At 41.9% G+C, this 19,319-nt stretch overlaps 1 protein-coding gene and 1 long non-coding RNA gene across 3 annotated transcripts in view; one reads left to right on the top strand and one right to left on the bottom strand.

Annotated features, from left to right (window-relative positions):
- Positions 1-1,544: 1,544 nt before the first annotated feature.
- On the bottom strand, positions 1,545-15,740 carry LOC142863081 (uncharacterized). Its single transcript, XR_012913961.1, has 3 exons — positions 15,678-15,740; positions 8,248-8,419; positions 1,545-2,179 (listed from the first exon to the last, which is right to left on the bottom strand). It is a non-coding gene; the product is annotated as an uncharacterized LOC142863081 (long non-coding RNA).
- UBE2D2 (ubiquitin conjugating enzyme E2 D2) overlaps positions 15,207-19,319 on the top strand; it is a 51,279-nt gene continuing 47,166 nt past the window's right edge. The window contains exon 1 of one of the 2 annotated variants that reach the window (XM_075996109.1): positions 15,207-15,407. The gene's annotated coding sequence lies outside the window, so the exon portion shown is untranslated. The other variant, XM_075996110.1, reaches the window with a different exon arrangement.

Below are 19,319 nucleotides of genomic sequence, written 5' to 3' on the forward strand. Positions count from 1 at the left end.
CCATCTCCACAGTGCCCTGACCCATAGAATCCACGTGCACAATACATTATTGTTTCACACCATTGAATTCTGGAGTAGTTGCACGACCATATGAACTGGAACATTTACAGTAGAACATGAGCTCCTTGAGAGCTGCAACTTTATCTAGTTTACACCGTGGAGCTCAGTGCCTAGCATAAGGGCTAGCACAAAGTTGCTGCTCAATAAATATTTGTTCAATGAGATAAAACTGTAAGATAAAACTCTTACAGTTTTCCCTCCTCATTCCCTATCAAATCGCTGATACAACTGGTCCTCCATGTCAGGGGCTAAAGATGCCCCTTTGCAGGGTCCATTTGCATTTTAGATGGGAAACTTTGATACAGAGATACGGGAGAATATGGCTTACTAAGAGGACCTCCTTCCTCCTCAACCCCCATGCCTGATTTCCTGTCTGGCTTTAAGTGTCAGCAGCTGGCCACACTTATCTTCCTCTGGCCACATTGTAAGTGTGAGTAGCCTCAGCTCAGCCACCCATTCCCAGGGCCTTCGTAGTATTTGGGGTGACCTGGTATTCCCAAAGGGCAATTTGGATGCAGGCTCTGGTCTATGAGATGACAAAGAGGTCTTTGTGGGCAAACAGAAGAGCTGGCACAGAGCAGATGCTTGCCCTGGGACTTTTGAACTGTGGACCCCAGTGCAGAGGAAAGAGAGGCCACAACTGCTTCTCCTGACTCACAGGACGCGGAGGCCTTTAATCTCGCTTTTCCCTCTGCCTGGAAAGGCAGCCCCTCCTTCGTTCAGGCCGGATTATCTCCAACCAGTAATTTTGGGTTTCAGATGAAATGTCCTTGAAATGCCCTTCCAAGACTCCTTCTCTGAGCTCCACAATCTGGCTTAGTACTTCTCCTTTGTGCTACACAACCGCCTGTGCCTACTCCTACCAAAGCCTCAGTTTCCTCCATCTGTAAACTGTTTACTTATCTGTGAAATAAAAACCGTATCCACCTCATAGGGTGGCTGAGAGGATTGAAATGAGGCAAAGTTCAGAGTCAGGGCTCAGTAAAAATGATGATTTGTTGTTTTTACTATTGCTATGAGTTTTATCTTATAGGATTATAATTTCCTATGTATTTGTCTCTGTCCTGCTTGACTATGAGCACTTTAAAATCAGTCTTAATCATTGTATACTGCTTGGAACACAGTAGATGCCCATTCACTTGATTATTCAATCATTTATCTACTCATTGAACAAATAATTATTGACTGATCATCTGATGTACGCCAGACATCGTGCAGATGTTTCCCAGCCTTTGTACTTTGGCCTTCCTCCCCAAGAACACCTGAACATAAAGCCTGGACTACGGAAGTGGGGCAGTGTAGTTCAGTGGTCAAGCCACACCACTTCCTAGCTCCGTGGCCTTGAGCAAGTTACTAAACCTCCCTCAGCCTCATTTTTCTTGTCTGTGACATGAAGCACATGGGGAGTTACTGTATATGGGCACAAAGTTTCTTCATGGGGTGATGAAACTATTCTAAAATTAGTTTACAGTGATGATTGCACAACTCTATAAATGTACAAAAAAAATCATTGACTTGTACACTTAAAATAAGTAAATTTGATGGTATTTAAGTTATACCTCAAGAAAGCTGTTGAAAAGAAAAGGATTGATAAGGACCAGTGTATTATTGGGTGTGTCAGGAAATAGGTAATCTCAAGGATTTATCTAGAGAACAATCTCTCCATATATAAAAAAATGTTTAAACCTGCATATTCTTTGACCTGGCACCTTCACTTCTAGGAATTTATTCTAAGGAAATAGTCAGTTAATTGGGCACAGACATTTGTACAATGATATTTCCTGCAGCACTGTTTAGAATATTGAATATTTGGAAACCATCCAAAGGTCCTCTAATAGAGAATTAGTTAAACAAATATGGAAGGGTATGCAGCTATTAAAGAGCATGAGGCAGGCTTCCATGTATTGACATGGAAAGATGTTCATGACATATATTTTAATTATTATGGAAAATTTTCAACATATGCAAAGGTAGACGGAATAGATTATAATGAGTTCCATGCATCCATTATTAAATTTCAAAAATTACTAACTCCTGGGCAGTCTTGTTTCATTTATACTTCCACGTGGTTACTTCTTATATTATTTTGAAGCAAATCTCAGACATCGTATCATTTCCTCTGTAAATGTAAACACAATCACAATCTTATTAACACACTTTGAAAAATAAAAAGAATCCTAATATGTTCAAATATCTAGTTGGTGTTCAAATTTCTAATTGTCTCATAAATTTCATTTTTAATAGTTTATTGGAATCCAAATATAAAGAGGATCCATACATCATGATTGATGGATAAGTTTCTTAAATATCCTTTTTAACAGCTTTATTGAAATATAATTCACATACCATATAATCCACTCATTCAAAGAGTACAATTCAATATTTTAGTACATTCACAGAATTGTGCATTCATCAACATAATCAATTTTAGAAGACTTTTGCCCCTCCCTGCCAAAAATCCCTTTCCCCTTAGCCATGGTCCTCAATTCCCTCATCTCCCATCCATCTGTCTCTATGGATTTGAACATTTTGTATAAATGGAATCATACAATATATGGTCCTTTGTGACTGGCTTCTTTTACTTAGCATTTTTTTAACATTCATTCATGCCATGTTGTACCTTGTATCAGTACTTCTTTATTTTACGGCTGAATAATATTCCATTGTAAGAACATGATACATTTTATTCACCTTCATCAGGTGATGACCACTTATTTTGCTTCCATTTTTTAGCTTTTATGATTAATGCTGCTATGAACATTTGTGTACAAGTTTTTGTGTGGATTCTTTTTTTTTCTTTTTGAGACAGAGTCTCGCTTTGTTGCCCAGGCTAGAGTGAGTGCCATGGCGTCAGCCTAGCTCACAGCAACCTCAAACTCCTGGGCTCAAGCAATCCTGCTGCCTCAGCCTCCCGAGTAGCTGGGACTACAGGCATGCGCCACCATGCCCGGCTAATTCTTTCTATATATATTAGTTGGCCAATTAATTTCTTTCTATTTTTAGTAGAGAAGGGGGTCTTGCTCTTGCTCAGGCTGCTTTCGAACTCCTGACCTTGAGCAATCTGCCCACCTTGGCCTCCCAAAGTGCTAGGATTACAATCGTGAGCCACCTCGCCCGGCCTTGTGTGGATTCTTAAATATCTTTTGATTTATAGGTTTCCTTCATTTGTCTGTATGTGTGCACACACACCTGCATAAGTGCATACTTGCAACTTTTTTGCTGAAGAAACTATGTTGTTTTGCTGGTTGCATTTCCAAGGTGTCTTTTTTGTTTGTCTGTTTGTTTTTGAAGACAGGGTCAAATGCAGTGGCATCATCACAGTTCACTGCAACCTTAAACTCTTGGGGTCAAGTGATCCTCCTGCCTCAGCCTCCCAAGTACCTGGGACTACAGGTGTGAGCCGCTATACCCAGCCCCAAAGTGCGGTTTTGACATGCCCCTCTGCCTTTCATAGTTCCTGTTAATTGCTAGTTGGATATAGAGATACAATGGCAAGACTACTTCATAGTAACACACACAATGTTGGGTTGTCTCTTTCTAAAAAGTTAACAGCCATTCATGCTCCATACCTAGATCCTTTAATTCATTAGAGGTTGCAAAATGCTGATATTCTACTGTTCCTTATTAAAATGTTAGCTGTAATAGTTATATAAAGAAAAACTTTCCCTAACCTACTACTTTTTTAACCCATGGCATGATATAGTTTTGAAAAATGCATTATAGAACACCCATGTTCATACCAGTATTATTCATAATAGCCAAAAGGTAGAAGCAACACAAGTGTCCATCAACACATGCATAGAAAAACAAAATGTGGTCTATGCATACAACAGGATACTATTCATCCTTAAAAAGGAAGGAAATTCTGCACATGCTATGCATAGATGACACTAGAAGACATCATGCTAAGTGAAATAAGCCAGTCACAAAAAGGCAAATACTGTGTGGTTCCACCTATGTGAGGTACTTAGAGTAGTCAAACTCATACAGACAGTAGAATGGTGGTTACTCCGGGCTGGGGGGGAGTGGGGAATGGGGAGTTATTGTTTAATGGATACAGATTTCAGTTTTGCAAGATGAAAGACGTTCTGCTAATGGATAGCAGTGATTATTACACAATGAGGAATGTACTTAATGTTACTTGACTATACACTTAAAAATAGTTAGAATACTATATTTTTTGTTTTCTATATGTAAACTTCAATTAAAACATTTTAAGTGCATTGCCAAATGGAATACTACTTGGCAATAAAAGGTGACAAATCCTGATGCACACGACTTAGATGGCTCTCATGGACATTATGCTGAGTAAGAAAAGCCAATCTGAAAAGGTAACAAACTGTGTGATTCCATTTATATAACATTGTCAAAATGACAAAATTATATAGAGGCAGAAAATAGATTAGTAATTGCCAGGGGTTAGGGATATGGGGGGGCGTGTGATTATAAAGAGGTAACAGGAGGAAGATCTTTATGGTGATACAATAGTTCTGCAGCTTGATTATGGTGGTTACAGGAATCTGTACATGTGATAAAATGACATAAAACTATATACACACATTGTACCAACATCAATTTCCTGATTTTGATATTGTGCTATAATTATGCAAGACGAAACTATGGAGGGGAAACAGATGAAGGAAACACTGGAATTCTCTGTACTATTTTTGCTATGTCCTGTGAATCTATAAATATTTCAAAAATAATGTTTAAAAAGTACGTCTACAGAACCTTATATATGATATAAGCCCACTTGTTTTAAAAAAATTAAAATAGTAGCTATTATTTATTATTATCCCATTTTACATTTGAAGAAACCAATGTCCAGGTTAAGGGTTGAAAGCCTGTATCCTTAACCATTATGAGACACACTGTATATACTTGTACATGCAGTGTTTGCATTAAAAAAGTTTGGGCAGCCAGGCAAGGTGGTGCCTATAGTCCCAGGTAATGAGGAGGCTGAGGCAGAAGGATCACTTGAGCCCAGAAGTTGGAATGCAGCCTGGGCAAAATGATGGTACCCTGTCTCAGAAAAAAAGGAAAGGAAAGGGAAAGGGAAGGAAAGGAAAAGAAAAAGTCTGGACAGATAGGCACCAATTGTTAATGGTGATTCCTGAGAAGGCATAGGTAGAGTTACGTAAGGAAGCTTTAATGTTCAGAACTATAGGTTTCTGAATTGGTTTTTTTTTTTTGAGACAGAGTCTCACTTTGTTGCCCAGGCTAGAGTGAATGCCCTGGCGTCAGCCTAGCTCACAGCAACCTCAAACTCCTGGGCTCAAGCAATCCTGTTGCCTCAGCCTCCCAAGTAGCTGGGACTACAGGCATGTGCCACCATGCCCGGCTAATTTTTTCTCTATATATTAGTTGGCCAATTAATTTCTTTCTATTTATAGTAGAGACAGGGTCTTGCTCTTGCTCAGGCTGGTTTCGAACTCCTGACCTCGAGCAATCCTCCTGCCTCGGCCTCCCAGAGTGCTAGGATTACAGGCATGAGCCACTGCACGAGGCCTGTATTGTTTTGATAGTTTACAATCTCAAACTCCGGGTCTCAAGCAAGCCTCCTGCCTCGGCCTTCCAAAGTGTTGGGATTTTAGGCCTGAGCCACCGTGCTCTCCTGTTACATTTTTAATTAGTTAAAAACATTTGGGGTGGGGATGAGGGTGGGAAAGGAGGTAAAGTTAGTGAGGCACTCCCTCCCCCGTGTCCTAAAGAGGGATCTGGGTTACCTTACATGAGCTATGTTATTCTGCAAGGCGAAAGCTTGGCACAGAGTGCCGGCAACCTCTGCTAGGGTGTCCTTCTCCCCGCTTCCCCCGCCCCCCATTCATGTTCATCTCTGGCCATTCGGCCTTCTTTGGGCCCGGCCCGTCCGCTAGGTCTACGTGGGTCTTAGATTGCACGTACGCAGGGCTGGCTGCAGGGAAAGGACGCTGTTCTGGTCCATCCCGGTCCTACCCCGCGGGAGGGTGGCAGCTGCCCGGGCGGCGACACCGGGGACAGGACGGAGCCCAAGGTTGTCAGGGGGGACTGGCTGGAGAGGCGGCTTCTCGCTGGCTCGCGACTGGAGCTGCCCAAAACCAGCCCCTGCCGCTCAGGCCCCAGGCGCCTGTTTCCCATTGGCCAACTTTCACTGGCACGGGATCCTTTCCCAAAGAATGCTTCTAGGGCACGGTAAAAATAGACGCTTAAAAAGCGATAATGTTCACGCGGAGCCTCGCCGCCGCCAGATCCCAATTCTTTCCCAAGAGCCGTGCTAAAGTCACAAGGTCGTCGGTGCACAGCATTTAAGGGCGTCTGCTTCCTCGTTTAAACTAGATCCACTTCAGCCAAAAGTTCAATTTCCTGAACGTAAATTAGTGGGAAATCTGCGATCACATTATCTGCAGTTGGCACAATTTGCCCGAAGCCTTCGGTAGGCTTGCACTTCATTTTCTCTCCCCACGGAGAGGGAGGGAAGGCAGCAGGAATGCCCTGGAAATCAATGGAGTGATGTAGAGAACTCCACTGAGGACAAAGGATTTTTTTTCTCTATTTCTTTTATGTTGTTGATAACAAAAGCAAGTCATGCTTACTATTTAAAATGTAAATAGTGTAGGAAAATATAAAGCAAAAAGTGAAAGAACCTTCCCTCACTTTCCCTGTGCAATTCCACAGGGACAAATAAGTAGCCACCGTTAAAAAATTCGTTATTCATCTGTCCAGACCTTTTTCTATGTACATTCTATCATACACATCCCCCCCACACAGGATTCTATGAAGATTTTTTTAAAAGCTTTTACTGAGGTATAACTTATAATAAATAGTGCAGATTTTAAGTGTATAGTGTCATGAATTTTTTGCATATGTATACATCATTGGGACTTTTTTTAACCTACAAAAAGGGGTGATATCACCATATTAAACATTGCAGTTTGCTTTTTTTTTTTTTTTAACTCAACAATATTGTGACAGTCTTTCAATAGTAAGACATACGTATCTAATTCATTCTTTCCCTGATGGCATAGTATTCCATAGTATGAAGTAACATGGAATTACCTTTCCCAATTGATGGATAGTTAGATTGTCTTCAATTGCTTACTACTGCATGTTACCAGATTTTAAATTTTATTTTTTCTTTGTATAAGAATAATACATGCTTAGCATAAAACATCTGACAATTCAGAAATGTATGGCTTAGAAAGCAAATGTCCTTCATAATCTCCTCTCAGATAACCACCAAATACAGATTTCTGTGCATATACCACATATATCACCTATACTGTGCAGTTTCTGTACACTACTGGAAACACAAATTGGGTTATACTACACATCTTGTTTGTTGCTGAGGCCATTGGATTTTGAATTCTGGGTGCTCATCTTCCCAGCCATGGAAAGGCTGGGCTCTTCTAGGCTACAAACTATGAGAACCGGCCTGTAATCCTAGCACTCTGGGAGGCTGAGGCAGGCAGATTGCTCGAGGTCAGGAGTTTGAAACCAGCCTGAGCAAGAGCGAGATCCCGTCTCTACTATAAATAGAAAGAAATTAATTGGTCAACTATATATATATAAATTTATATATATATAAATAATATTTATATATATATAAATATATATAAATTAGCCGGGCATGGTGGCGCATGCCTGTAGTCCCAGCTACTCGGGAGGCTGAGGCAGAAGGATTACTTGAGCCCAGGAGTTTGAGGTTGCTGTGAGCTAGGCTGACGCCACGGCACTCACTATAGCCTGGGCAACAAAGTGAGACTCTGTCTCAAAAAACAAACAAGCAAACTATGAAAACCATCAAGTCCTCAGAAATGGGGAGTTTACTGGGCTGTTTATATTACCCTGCCACCTGTTCTGCCTCCCTGTCCTTAGATCCTCCTCCTACCCCTCAGGGCAACCCTCCTGTTCTTCACCTCTCTAAGGGGTCCCAAATTCCTCTGAAACTCCAAGTCCTTTTCTGTTCTTATCTTTACAAATTACCCTTTGACACATGATAAATACATGACTTGTCCACATTCTTTGCTATGTAAGCCACTTTTACAGTTAGGTAAATCCTTTATTTAAGCAGCAGTCCTAATAACTAACAAAGTCTCATTTTAAAATTGTTTAACCTTTCCCTTCAAATAATACCAAACAATAATGACAGATTTAGTGGACAACTCGTATATGTACAGCCTCCCATTCAAGTGTTCCTCGTCTTCCCACCTCCTCTCCAGGATACGGAGGAAGGTCAGGGGACTGTCTGTGTAGATTGAACAGCCAGGCTGTTTGTTCTCCAGGCTGAAAGCCCCCAAGATTGCTGCCACATGGAGTGTGGGCTGAGCCTGCAGGAAGTGATCCACCCTCTGTGGATGCACTGTCATCGTGGCCACAAGATCTACAGGAAAGAGAAGTGGTTGAGGTTTCTGGGAACCCAAAACCCCAGCCTCACAGGGACTGAGCTTGTAGATTTCCCTCAAGGGCAAAAGGTTGCTGGGACAGGTCTTTTATAACCCCTCTTTTCTCAAAAAAATAATCAGGTCATCATCATTGACATCGTTGATATTTGTTGAGCACTTCCTTCAGGTCACGAACTTTATGCATACATTTTGTTATTTAACCTCATAATCCATGAAGATGCTAACATTATCCTTGTTTTACTGACAAGAAACACCAGGTTTCAAAAAGTCAAGTATTACTGCATTTCTTTCTCCAATAAAAAAAAAAAGAAAAAAAAAAAGTCAAGTAATTTCCCCAAACTTCACACTATGAATAAATAGCAGAGTAGGGCTTAAAACCACTGACTTCAAAGCCATGGTTCTAAACCACTGTATTACTGTACCACACTTTTCTTAGTACCACTGACTCCAGTATGAGAAGAAATACAAGTGTACACAACCTTCTCCTTCTTGTTTTGGATAATTTTACCAGAGGGACTTCACATTTGCACAATGTTATCTTCTACAAGGACAAAGTAGAAACAGTATTTCTCCTTCCTACTGAATATATATATGTTTTTTTGTTTGTTTGTTTTTTGTTTTTGAGACAGGGTTTTGCTCTGTTGCCTGCTAGAGTACAGTGGCATCATCATAGCTCACTGCAGCCTCTAACTCCTGGTCTCAAGCAATCCTGCAGCCTCAGCCTCCCAAAGTGCTAGGACTATGTGTGAGCCACTGCACCCTGCCCCTACTAAATTTTGAACCCCTCTGCTCTGAGTTTAGACCAGGTGTCCTTAAACTATGGCCCATGGGCCACATGTGGCCTGTCGCAGACATTTATCTGGCCTGCTCTGGTGTTTTTGCCGCTGCTGCTGCCTGTCCTGCTTAGCAGCAGACTGGTCCAGGGCCCAAAGTGCCCATGTGTGGAATGTGCACCGCACTCTCCAACGGCCCTCCAATGATCTGAGGGACAGTGAACTGGCCCCCTATTTAAAAGATTTGAGGACCCCTTGTTTAGACCATAGTTCTATAACATAAAATCTTAGATACCATGGAGTGTGTGCGTATGAGTGTGTTTTGTTTTAAGGGCTGCTGTCTTGCCCAACAACCTGTGAGTATAAAGAGTTTTTCCTGAGCTGCTCATTATTCAGCCAGTCATTCATGAATTCATTCAACAGGTGTCTTTGAGATGCCAGGCACTGAGGATTAAAATAGGAGCAACAGAGATAACATCTCTGCCCTTCAGAAACTGACAGTTTATTGAATGAGACAGTTGTCCAACAGTTACAATCAAGTGTGATCAATCTCTGGTGACAGGACTCTAACCTAGGGGCACCTAATCTAGTCTAAGGTGACTGATCAAGGAAAGCTTCCTGAAAGAGGTGACTTTTAGACTAAAACCAGACTGCCAACAAACATAATAAAGTGTTATAAGAGTCAGGTGACAAAGCTAGTGTCCTTTTTTTACTTAGCAACTTCTGTGAAGGGTGCATAAATACAATACAGTGCGAGATCCCAACAGTAAGCAGGACACATTCCAAATCAAAGTACATAATAAGAGAGAGAGCAGCTGTACAAAATAACTGTAAAATCAAGTGTAATTCCTTTGATAAGCCACTGTTCTGATTTTTGACCAAGAAAAAAGGAGCTACTTCAAACTCGCAAAGCTTAGCTTTCTAAAGAAATAGATTAGGCTCTAGTATAATAGATAACCTCTAATAGCTAGCCTGTAATGGTGGTATCATCTTAAAAAGTCAGGAATGTTTGGGGACATCCTTACATTTTAAAACTACACCTTAAGAAATACAACAAAAAAAGATCATATGGATGCAACTAGAAAATCAAAACCTGATTACTCAATACTCCTTACTCTGCCATTCTCATAAGACACAATGACCTCTCTTATGGGGTTGGTGGGATCCAGAAACAGGGAGTTCCCAAATTGCTTGAGCTGTACTCTTTACTCAGCCCACAGCAGTCATCTGCCTATTTATTACAGTACATATTAATGAGCATCCTCTTTAACATTTAATCTCCAGCTACATCACAGCTGTGAGAACACCTTTGCCAAAGGAAAGCCTTTAAATACTACAATGCTGGCAGCATTGGGTTAACAACTGAGAAGGGAGACCAAACTCCAAGAACATGCAGTGTGTTTATAATTTGAGTAGGACAATGGAAGGTAAACTAAAGGCTGTATAACCCAGGTAGTGTGAGTGGGAGGAAAAAATCACCTGAAGGAGAAAACAATTATATAAGATCATTCTTTAAAAAATTATAATATTGTTTCTATATATATATATACACCATTTACAATAAAATGCACAGATATTTAATGTTATGTTTTATGAGTTTTGACATACATATGTATATACCTGGGTAACTGCCGCCAAACTATGTATACAACATTTCCATTACCCCAGAAAATTTTCTCAATTCCTTTCTTGACAAATCACCTCGCTATCAATAACCACTTCCAGACTTCAAACACCAAACATTAGGTGTTTTTGGACTTCATATAAATGTAATTATACAGTCCACATTTTTTTTAAATTTCAGAATATTATGGAGGTACCAACATTTTGGTTACATATAATGCCTTTGCTTAACCAAGCCACAGCTATAAGCTTGCCCTACCCCCATACAGTGTGCTCCATGTCCATTAGTTGTTAGTTTACTCACCCCCACCTCCTCCACCCTACAGTCCATATTCTTTTGTCTTTCTTCTTTTGCTTAACATAATCATTTGGGATTCATCCATGGTTAAGTGTATCAATTGTTTGTCCTTTGGTTGTCATTGTTGAGTAGTATTCCATTGTATGAATACACCACAATATTACTCCATTCTTCTATTGATGGATATTTGGGCTGTCTCCAGAAATGGCTGCTAAGAATATTTGCGTACAAGTCTTTTTGTGGACATATATTTTCATTTTTCTTTAGTAAATATCTAAGAATAGAATTGCTGGTTCATATGGAAGATGCATATTTTTAAGAAATTACCAAACAGTTCTTCTAATCAGTTATACCATATTACATTCCCACCTCCAATGTATGAGAGTTCCAGCTGCTGTACATCCTTGCCACCACTTATTGTTGTCAATGCTTTTTATTTTAGCCATTCCATTGGGTGTGAAATGGTATCTCATTGTGATTTTAACTTGCATTTCCTTGATAACTAATAAATTCCAAAATATTTGAAAATAACCCTCAAAGAATAAATCACAAGGAAAATTAGCAAATACTTTGAACTGAATGAAAATGAAAATAAAATATGCCAAACTTAGGGGATGCAGCAAAAGCAGTGTGCTTTCAGTGCTTTATTAGAAAAGTACTTTTATTAATAAAAAGGAAAAGTATAAAATCAGTGATTTAAGGCTGGGCGCGGTGGCTCACACCTGTAATCCTAGCACTTTGGGAGGCCGAGGCGGGCAGATTGCTCAAGGTCAGGAGTTCAAAACCAGCCTGAGCGAGACCCCGTCTCTACCAAAAATAGAAAGAAATTAATTGACCAACTAAAAATATATATACAAAAAATTGGCCGGGCATGGTGGCACATGCCTGTAGTCCCAGCTACTCGGGAGGCTGAGGCAGGAGGATCGCTTGAGCACAGGAGATTGAGGTTGCTGTGAGCGAGGCTGATGCACTCACTCTAGTGAGGCATGGCACTCACTCTAGCCTGTGCAACAAAGTGAGACTCTGTCTCAAAAAAAAAAAAAAAAAAAAAAAAAAAATCAGTGATTTAAGCTCCTACTTTAGGAAACTAGAAAAAAATAAATTAAATCCAAAGTAGAAAGAAATAATAAAAATAGGAGAAGAAATCAGTAAAATAGAAAATGGATTGAACAAAGAAAACAAAGACAAAAGTTTGTTCTTTAGAAAAATTATAATAATTAAATTGATAAATCCCTTGTTAGATTTATCAGGAAAAAAACTGAGAAAACTCACATTACTAACATCAGAAATACATAGAGGGGACCGGGCGTGGTGGCTCACACCTGTAATCCTAGCACTCTGGGAGGCCAAGGCGGGCAGATTGGTTGAGGTCAGGAGTTCGAAACCAGCCTGAGCAAGAGCAAGATCTCGTCTCTACTATAAATAGAAAGAAATTAATTGGCCAACTAATATATATAGAAAAAATGAGCCAGGCATGGTGGTGCATGCCTGTAGTCCCAGCTACTCGGGAGGCTGAGGCAGTAGGATTGCTTGAGCCCAGGAGTTTGAGGTTGCTGTGAGGTAGGCTAATGCCACAGCACTCACTCTAGCCTGGGCAACAAAGCTAGACTATGTGTCAGAAAAAAAAAAAAAAAAGAAATACACAGAAGGCTGGCCAATCCTAGCACTCTGGGAGGCTGAGGCAGGCGGATCATTTGAGCTCAGGACTTCAAGACCAGCCTGAGCAAGAGCAAGACCCCATCTCTACTAAAAAAAATAGGAAGAAATTAGCTGGACAACTAAAAAAAAAATTATATATATAATTAGCCAGGCATGGTGGTGCATGCCTGTAGTTCCAGCTACTTGGGAGGCTGAGGCAGGAGGATTACTTGAGCCCAGGAGTTTGAGGTTGCTGTGAGCTAGGCTGATAGGCTGATGCCAGGGCACTAGCCCAGGCAAGAGAGTGAGACTTGACTCAAAAAAAAAAAAAAAAAAAAAAAAAAGAAGCATCTTAAAGCTATATAAAGATTAGCTACAGGATAGCTGTAGTTCACCCACAACATTTTTTTTTTGAGATGGGGTCTCAAATATGGTACATTTATAGGATAGAATATGTAATTGTTAAAATAAGGTAGAAACGTTTGACATAGGAAAATTCAGGATACGTTGTTTATTTGAAAAGTAGACTGCAAAACAGTATTAGGGAATGATCCTACAGTTTTAAAAGAAAAATATGTATTTATATGTAAGAAAAAAAGACTGGAAGGACATTAACCAAATGACAAAAGTGGTTAAAACTTGGATGATGATAGTATGGGTGATTTTTATGTTCTTCCTTGTGATTATCAGTATTTATTGCAACATATATATTGTTTTTCTAATACCAAAATGTTGTTGAGAAAAAATTTAAAAATCTGACCAGTGGGCATTTTTGTACCTCTCCCATCACATTTCTTGGGAAGAAGGTATCTGTGGCTGTGGAATGTTCTTTTTCACCCTCAACCTCAAATCTACCTACCCTGGACAACTGGATACAATTTTCTCTCACTGGGTCCACGGTGGCCCTGCCCTTATGGTCTAACCTTCTCTACTTAGTAGGTGAGGCAGTACGAGCTTTGCCACTCACCTACTGACTTTTTGCAAGATCTTTCCCTTAGTTGGGCTCCAGATTTTCCTTCTCTAAATTCAGGAATTAGCATCAACCATCTGCAAGGTCCTTTCCAGACACTGAGGTAAGAAAACGGATTTGGAATCAGAAAACCGTGAAGGTAGATCTGAGAATGTAGGCATTACTTCCCAGGAAAATATTCCTTACTACTCTCCTGTGTGTTTCCAGTCAGATAACAAGCACCTCCCAGCCTGGGCTGGCCTCCTAGCTCATTCTGGTCAAGGGGTAGGACTGGGGACAGAGTAAGTGCTCAGTGAATTTTGTCTCCACCTCCTAAAGAACAACTCCATATATTGTAGACCCTTAGTCTGAAAGGCCAATCTCGGTGCTGTCCGCCGCACGCTTGAGAAATCTCATACCTGGCAGGTGCCGAGGCTGTTAACACACGGCTTCCAGAAAGGGATCTTCTTAAGATCCGCGACTTCAGAAAAGTCCTAGTTCTGCCACGGAGGAGCCGTGTGACCTTAGACAAGTACCTTCCTCCTTCAGGAACTTTGCAATGGCTTTAAGTGCCTCCTCCTATGACTGATACGGGAACAGTCAAGCTATCTGGAAAACATCTGCCTTTCAACTTTTATTGACCTCTGACGACGCGCGAGTGGGGCACCAGACGCCCGGGACTCCAGGGTCGCGGCGCGGGAGCACCCGGAATCCGCCCCCTGTCTCTCGCGAGATCTCCTTCCAGCGCTTTGCGGCGTCATCCCCTCTGCGGCCGTGGCGGCGGCGACGGCTGCGACGGTGACGGCTACGGCGCGTAAGATACTCACAGGGGCGGCCCGTATCCCTCCGCCGCCGGCGCGGCCCGGCCCTCCCTCCACCTGGCCCACCAATCCCCGCGCCTCCCGACCTGCACCTCGGCCAGGGCCCACCCCGCGCTCTGACGGCCCCACCCCGGCGGCGCCGCCCGCCTGCCTGCCCGCCCGCCCGCGCGTCCCTCCGTCCACCTGCAGCCAGCAGAAAGACAAGCAGTCCCTCCGGCCGTCCGACCCGGAGGCGCTTGCTGAGCCCGAAGCTTGGGCTCTTGCTCCTCGGCGGAGGGATCCGCGGCGGCTGAGGGGCGGCGCTCAGCTTAGGAAGAAGAGGCAGCTACGGCGGCGGCGGCGGCGGCGGCTGGGGCGGCAGCGCATAAAGGGGCCGCCGCCGGGTGATGCGGTGACCGCTGCGGCAGGCCCAGGAGCTGAGTGGGCCCCGGCCCTCAGCCCGTCCCACCAGACTCCCCCTCTCCCGAACTCCCGTATTCTCCGGCCGACCGCGATCGCCGAGGCAGCCTCAGGCTCCCTCGCCCCTTCCCCGCCCCTCCCCCGCCCCCGTCCCCGCCCCGGGGGCCGCCGCCACCCGCCTCCCACCATGGCTCTGAAGAGAATCCACAAGGTAAGCCACTGGAGGTCAGTTGCGGGGATGGGCCACTGGGCGGGCCAGCTGAGCAGGCTGCGGCCTGCACTTCCCGTCGTCGCCTCCTCCGGGCTCGCGGCCTCTTTGGATCCCGCTGCCGACGCTGGCCCCGCGGGGCGGCCTTCATACCCCACTCCCAGTGATGGCGCCCGTGGAGGCCCCGGCGCGCAGCCCGCGCTTAGGCCGGAGGTGCTCTCTACGTTCCTCTCCCGCTGCCTTTCCCGGCCCGCGTGGTAGGGAATCCCAGGGCTTCTCTCCAACCTGGTACTGCTGCGCTTGAGGGCCATTGTCCGGCCAGGCTGACCGGGCCGGGGATGGCGCTGAGGCGTTGGGCAGCCCCATCGACCGAGGTCGAAAGAGCTCCTCATCCCATCTCTGCTCCTTCGTCCCCCCACCTGCCTTAGCTCCCCACACAGAACCGCCTGAAATCGGGGCTGTTATCTCTGGCAGGAGAAGGAAGCTGTTTTGCCCGATTCGCAAGTATTTCTTTTTAGTTCACTTACCTCTTGGGAGGCTGCACACTTCGGTGCACCCTGCTCGTCCAGAAACTGTTAGAGTAAGAAGAAGTAAGAAGGGGAAAAACTGACTTATGAGGGTGAGGGAAGTAAAGGGAGAAGCATTTTATTTCTTGAGATGGCCATATGTAGTCAGAAACTAACACTTCAGTTTTGCAGGATTAGATCTAATAGGAAAGACGTTAAATTGGTAATGGTAGAGGTAGAAACATGAATATTGTAAACCACTGGAGAAATTACACAAAAATTCCTTTCACAGTCTCTTCACAAAATGAAATTTGACGCTAAAATTAGGTGATATGTTCAGGGAGACCTTTTTAACGTAGAAGGGGTTTTACTAGATTTTCTAGTAGAAAAGATTTCTTTTTTAAATGAAGGGTTATTCATGTAGTTTTTGATAAGGAGGTTTCCCTACTACTACATCTAGAATATGGATTTGGTTTAAAGTTTAGGTCCCTTCTGCCCCAATATTGTAACTTCTTAGTGCCATATACTATCATGTTTTTTCTTAGAAGTGGGGAGGCATCACTGTTAATTTTTGTCTGGTGTTTCACTTGGGTTCTGAGATTGGCTGTATTAAACCTGTGGTTACTTAGTGAAAAGTAGGTCCTGAGATTATCCATTCTGAACTATGAGGATGGAGATGCAAGAGGAAGAGAACCAGTTTTCACCTTGCCCTAAACTAAGTCAGAATGCAGATTGATGATTTAAACACCTGAGCTCAGCAGTTGGTCCTCATTTCATTCTTGATGGAAGGCCATTAATGTGGAGTTAATCCTGTTGGTTACTATAAATTAGGTTAGCTCCTTACCAACTTCTTTTGACTTCTTTGATTTCTAACAAATGGAAAAGGGCTGACTTTAGACAATAAATCTTGTACTAAAATGAAGCAGGGTATTTGTTAAAAGAAATTTGAACCCTAAGCAAAGATATCTCGAAGAACCATTTAAGGGGAAAGAGCACACTGAGGAACAATCATCCAAGTAAATGTATACATACATATTTTTAAGGCTTTTAGGAATTAGATTCCTTATAGAATCTAATTGGGAACTTATCAATTTGAAATGCCACTTAGTTTATACTTATAGAAGATTGTGCTCTTATTTTAAAATCTGATGAGGACCAAGTGAGTATTATGTGTGATAATTAGAGACCAAGAAATAGCCTTTAATCTCTACATTGATTGATATGTGTGTTATAGAGACTTCTTTCGTGGAGGGAAATAGCACTTTGACTCAAGACATTTAAATTTTCTAATAATATTTGCTCTCAGTTCCATGGTTTCTTAAGTGTTACTACATATTTTCTGGAATAGATTTTCTCTAAAATATGCCCTATCTTACAATTTTTAATAAGAAAATCAAGTTTAGAAATAATTTGAACTTTTAAAATTCAATGTTAATCTTTTCTCCCTGGTTTATAGGAGGAGGAGACTTCCCCTCCTCAAAGTATGGCTTGAATTCTGTGAGACTGCCAGTAATTAGAAAAATGAAATTTAATTTTGGTAAACCAGTCAAAAAGATTTGTATAAACAAGATGGAGATCAATTTTTTCAGACTTTTTGTTTGACACCAGTTTTAAGCTGGATGGTGGACTTACTAGGTATGGATGAGACTAGTCCTGTCTTATCCTCAGTCCTACTAATGTATCTGCAATAGACTCCCCAGAAGACTTGCTTGGTTTATATACTTAAATCTTGGTCTTGAACCTTCCCAGTAACCATTTTCTGATAAAGTAATTCTACTTAAATATCCTTTTAACTTTAGATGTTGTGAACTGCATCTTTCTTTTTCTAAGAAAAAGCACGTTTGACATGCGGCATCTTTAGGAATTCAGTATCTTGTTTCTTTGACAGAGGAACACTATTCATGTCTGTGATTTTGACAGTCTTTTAAAGGCTATGTCTTTTTTGGGAAAAGCTTTTGATGGATGTTATTTTGATATCGTCTTAAGGTCTCCTGGCCCATGCTATAAGCAGAATGTACCAAAGGGTGTCATTATGAACATCCAGTGTACTTTCGGCCAGGGATTGGGATCCTTTGGGATTGTTTGTATCTGTACTGCATGGCCCCACCCTGCTATGTTTTGAGGTTTTCTGCTGACTTTTTAGGTCTTAAGCTTTGATTTTGATGCTTTGAGTGCCTGCCTCCAGCAGCACCACCCCCAGCCCTTTTCCAGTTGGCTGAATCTCATCTGTTGTGGGCTAAGAAACCAGATCACAGAGCTTATTAAAATTGGGTCTAAAATAAGATCCTGTAGGCTCTGAGTGAAGAGGGTTTCATGTGTTTTGTGAACTGTGTGATCTCTGGCTGATCTGAGACCTTTTTGACTTCCTGTTTTTCTTCTTTACTTTTGTTATATAGATTTAGAAAGCTATTTGGTGCTGTTAGAGTGCCATAATATTGAAAAATAGAGTTAATTTCTCTGTTCTTGGGAAGGATAAAAAGCTAAATATCTTGATTCTTTGAGGAGTTGAAGACAGATCAAAGTTAGGATACTACAAGCTTCTTAATAGTTAAGTGCCTTCTACATTTTAATGGTGGTCCTACTAGTTATAGTTAACATTGGTATAGATAGCTTTAAAACAAAGTAATGCCTGGATCAACACTTGATCTATTCTGTTTCTATGATCAAGATTTTTATAGCTAGTTTCTTTTTTTTTTTTTTTTTTTTTTTGAGACAGAGTCTCGCTTTGTTGCCCAGGCTAGAGTGAGTGCCATGGCATCAGCCTAGCTCACAGCAACCTCAAACTCCTGGGCTCAGGCAATCCTCCTGCCTCAGCCTCCCAAGTAGCTGGGGCTACAGGCATGTGCCACCATGCCCGGCTAATTTTTTCTATATATATTAGTTGGCCAATTACTTTCTTTCTATTTTTATATAGTAGAGACGGGGTCTCGCTCTTGCTCAGGCTGGTTTCGAACTCCTGACCTCGAGCAATCCGCCCACCTCGGCCTCCCAGAGTGCTAGGATTACAGGCGTGAGCCACTGCGCCCGGCCTATAGCTAGTTTCTTTTAAGGCCTCTTAACCCTTTGCACTTGCTTGCTTTTTTCTCGAATCCCTTATTCTACTTGGGATTTAATTTTTTAAATACCCCAGATTTTACAAAGGCAGTAGAATAAAAAGGCGGTAGAATACAAAGGCGGCAGTAGAATAAAAAACTGGAGTTTCTTTTCATACAAACTTATTTATTTGGATTTTTTTTATATTTCAAATTATTGATACATTCAAAGAGTAATTTTAATCTCTATAATTTTTCATGGTGTGATATTTTTTGAAACATTCACCCACACGAAGACCTGGTTTACATTCACATGTTTCGCAAATATAAATCATCTATCTTCTTCCTCCTTTGATTTTTCTGTTAGAACAAACAGCACAATATTTGTGGTTTTTGTTAGGGTGAGGTATGATTATATGGAGCTTTCCATCTAAACATTGCTCTAAGTTAGTGGATAATAATCCACTCCTGGAAGTTAGTGTACCATCTCTGCAGTTACATTTTACTTGTCCTTTCTTGCTAATGAAAACAAGAAAAGATACTGGAAAAATAGACAAAAAATCCCCCCCCCCCCCCCCCCGCAGTGAAACTGAGCTGCTACTGATGCTAACCGTGTCAAGTCACACTCGAC

Source organism: Microcebus murinus, chromosome 21 (genome assembly GCF_040939455.1).
Source record: "Microcebus murinus isolate Inina chromosome 21, M.murinus_Inina_mat1.0, whole genome shotgun sequence".
In the NCBI taxonomy this organism is placed as follows: Eukaryota; Metazoa; Chordata; class Mammalia; order Primates; family Cheirogaleidae; genus Microcebus; species Microcebus murinus.